Source organism: Schistocerca nitens, chromosome 3 (assembly GCF_023898315.1).
Source record: "Schistocerca nitens isolate TAMUIC-IGC-003100 chromosome 3, iqSchNite1.1, whole genome shotgun sequence".
Classification (NCBI taxonomy): domain Eukaryota; kingdom Metazoa; phylum Arthropoda; class Insecta; order Orthoptera; family Acrididae; genus Schistocerca; species Schistocerca nitens.
The window spans coordinates 728,070,758-728,075,002 of NC_064616.1; positions in this window are offsets into that span (position 1 = coordinate 728,070,758).

Below are 4,245 nucleotides of genomic sequence, written 5' to 3' on the forward strand. Positions count from 1 at the left end.
GAGGAAGTAATTGCATATCTTGGCTCACTGACAGTTGTTCAGCAACTGTACATTTTGATCTGGCTTGGTAAACATTGGTCTTGACATGATTACTATGACGTTGACTAACTATTATTGACTGTTATACATTGCTGCCACTACTACTTGATACACATGACGAACATAAAATTTTGACAGAATTGCATTTACACGGTTAACACTATTCAATTACACAGTAGCACTAATGTGGATGAAAGATGAGTGAGTGTGTTTTGTGTGTTTTCCTTTTATAATCCCAGAGAAGTGATCCCAACCTATCTCCTAAATATTATTTTACTTGTTTGTTGTAGCTTGCACTGACACCCATAAATATTATAGGTTTACTGGTATTTGTGTATTGTAATAGTTAATAGGACAATTATCTGATATCATTTGTGTGTTTGTTATGATTTGTATGTTTAGTGTAAAAGCATTGTATTTGTATTCAAACTATTGTTCATGCCTGAACTGTCTGATTAGTGATGGTGCTGCACTTATCAACATGATGTGTGACATTTAGTCATGTTTAATTTCTGCTGATGAACTGTGTGATTAGTGATAGGGAATATTATGGACTGTTATTTGCACTTTTTCTACATGATTGGTGCCACTAGAACATGTTTAATTTCTGCTGATGAACAGTGTGATTAGTGAAAGTGAATATTATGGACTGCGGTCAGCACCTATTCAACATTACTGGGTGCCACTGATGGACTGCTTATACTGAAATGGTGTCACTTGTTGCTGTGTGTACCTGCTCAACATTGCTGGGTGCCACTAATGGAACTGCTTCTGTTGAGAAATGTGACTTGTTGGTGTCTGCACCTGCTCAACATTGCTGGGTGCCACTGATGGACTGCTTCTACTGAAATGATGTCACTTGTTGGTGTCTGCACCTGTTTAACATACTGGGTGCCACTGATGGACTGCTTCTACTGAAATAATGTGACTTGTTGCTGCTGTGTACCTGCTCAACATTGCTGGGTGCCACTGATGGACTGCTTCTACTGAAATGATGTCACTTGTTGGTGTCTGCACCTGCTCAACATTGCTGGTGCCACTAATGGAACTGCTTCTACCGAAAAGATTTCACCTGTTGATGTCTGCACCTGTTCAACATTGCTGGTGCCACTAATGGAACTGCTTATACTGAAATGGTGTTACTTGTTGGTGTCTGCACCTGCTCAACATTGCTGGGTGCCACTGATGGACTGTTTCTACTGAAAAGATGTTACTTGTGGGTGTCTGCACCTGTTCAACATTGCTGGTGCCACTAATGGAACTGCTTATACTGAAATGGTGTTACTTGTTGGTGTCTGCACCTGTTCAACATTACTGGGTGCCACTGATGGACTGTTTCTACTGAAAAGATGTTACTTGTTGGTGTCTGCACCTGTTCAACATTACTGGGTGCCACTGATGGACTGTTTCTACTGAAAAAATGTCACTTGTTGGTATTTGCACCTGTTGACCATTGCTGGGTGCTACTACTGGAACTGTCAACTACTTGTTTCTTGGGCTATGGAAAGCGTTTATGTGAATATTTGTATAAACTGATTTTTTGTGTATTACTGTTTGTGAAAAGTTATGAGACTCTTACCTGCACATATTAGTCATTGCTGACGCTATTGATTGAACTGTTTAACCACATAATACTTGTGTAAACTGTTATGTAAAGTCACATGTATGAAAGAATTTGTATTGCTTACTGTATTTTATATATTAGGTTATTGAAAGGTCAGTGCAAAGCCAAAATTTTATCTAGTTATATGATATTTACGCATGAATATTATCTTTTATTTTTGTCTGTATTTTATTTGACGAATTTGGTGGTATTTTCACCACCAATGTTGGCAAAAGTACCATCAAATTCTAGCCTGTGGAGGAAGGGCATATGAAAGGTGGCTACACTGAGCCACAGCGCCAGAGATCGCGCTAGAGAGCATTGTTCTGCCGCCTCCACTGGCAGTGATTATTGAGAGGTCGTAGTAGTCAGTGCTTGGGGAGAGCTCGTGGTAGTCAGTGCTTGTTAAGAACTCGTAGCAGAGAGTGTTTGTTGAGATGTGCTAATAGGGAGTGCTTGCTGAGATGTGATACTGAAAAGTTCTTGTTGAGATGTGGTAATAGCGAGTCGGTGTGGAGATATATTGTAATGATTAGAGTGATTTTGGTCAATATATGAAGGTAACGAAACTTGATTTATTTTTCATTGTTTAATGTCGTAAGTAATGCTTCATTACAGGTTCAGTCAACAAAGCATCTGGCTTGTGTTCTGGGATTAGAGTGTAATTCTGGTTCTCTTGAGTAATTATGGTATTTTTATTTTCTTTAATTAATTCAGTATAAATGATATTTAAAATTTCTTGTGTTATTGAAGAAGAACCGTGCCAGATGCGTACGTTGAGTCATACTTCCACACACAGAACAGTTACACTTGTGCTTTGGTTTCGTAGGTTTTATAGTTGCTGGGGACTTAGGTAATTAATTGTGTTAATGAAAATTTCCATTTCATTCTTTATTATTGTTCTATGCAGTCAGATAGCGTAATAATACTAGTCAGGGCCAACCGTTTACGAGACTTCGTAATCGGACAAACAGCTACTAAAGCAAAAAATTAAAATTATTTGCATTTTATTTTAATTAAGCCCCCATGCAATACGTCAGGCTTGTGATGCCAATGATATGTGGGTCAAATGGTGCAATGGCTCTGAGCACCATGGGACTTAACATCTTAGGTCATCAGTCCCCTAGAACTTAGAACTAATTAAACCTAACTAACCTAAGGACATCACACACATCCATGCCCGAGGCAGGATTCGAACCTGCGACCGTAGCAGTCCCGCGGTTCCAGACTGAAGCGCCTAGCCAGCCGCGGTGGCCGTGCGGTTCTAGGCGGAACCGCGGGACTGCTACGGTTGCAGGTTAGAATCCTGCCTCGGGCATGGATGTGTGTGATGTCCTTAGGTTAGTTAGGTTTAAGTAGTTCTTAGTTCTAGAGGACTGATGACCTAAGATGTTAAGTTCCATAGTGCTCAGAACCATTTGAAGCATTTTTTGAAGCGCCTAGAACCGCTCGGCCACCACGGCCGGCCTATGTGGGTCACTTGTAGCAGTAGTGATGAAGGTTTTCACATCATGACGGATGACGAAATTGTTGAAAACATATTGACGGCAAACGAACAGCAGGAAATGCAAAAAGATGAAACACAAGAAAAAGTAAGTGCAGAAAATGATGCAGGACCATGTCCTGCGGAAGCATTTCAAGCCCTGTAAACATCTTTCAGATGTTTCGAAAACCAGAATATGATACCGTGTGTGTACTACAATTAAAAATAATTCGTGATGGAGCAGCACGACTTCATACGATAATTACCAAGTATTTTAAACAAAATTAAATTGCAGTGACTGTCCTATGTGACTTTTATTTGGTATTTCATGATTAAGCTTGCAATACTTCAGTACTTTTGAAAGTAGATGTACATACGAACTAAAATGTGTCTGTAATCTCTTAATAAACACAGATTTTTGTTGGTTTTAATAAATTTAATTTATTTTTGTTGTTCTGAATGAACTCCTAACATTATGTATTAACCCAAGAAAGATAACCATATGACCAAAAAGACAACATACGTGGGCGACGTGGGTTGTCTTTCTAGTTTTAATAATACAAAAATCGCTTTTCTTCATACATTCAGTTATCCGGATTTTTGATTATCCGAATGACTTACGATAACAATTAACGTGGTTAGTCGAGTCTCCACGGTAGCTACAAGGCTCTGATTGCTGCCTTTGGAATGCTGAGAAGTTTAACCCTGCCTGGCGAGACACAGCGAGGCTAGCGATCTTTATTTAGACTGATTTAATATTGTAGAAGTGACGAAGTTAATCCAGTCACGCTGACAAACGTTCCGAGTAGATCTGTGGAGCAATATGTAGCGTAATTTGTCTAGCGTGCCTTGTTGTGCTACGGGACTCTGCACGATGTCACGAAAGCACCGAACACAGGCGAAAGGAACGTTTCAGAAGTATTACAAGGGGAGTTCATTAAAGAAGGCAACACTTTTTTTTCTCGGTCGATTTCGGTTGAAAAAATGCGGAATTTGTTGTGGGCATTGTGGGACATTCCGCTTTAGTCCCTACAGGTACATAAAGTTCTGATAGGACGCGGCCCTGTATGTAGCCTTCAAAACGGTGTCTGTAACGGAGTTACGTTCCAAACAGACAGCT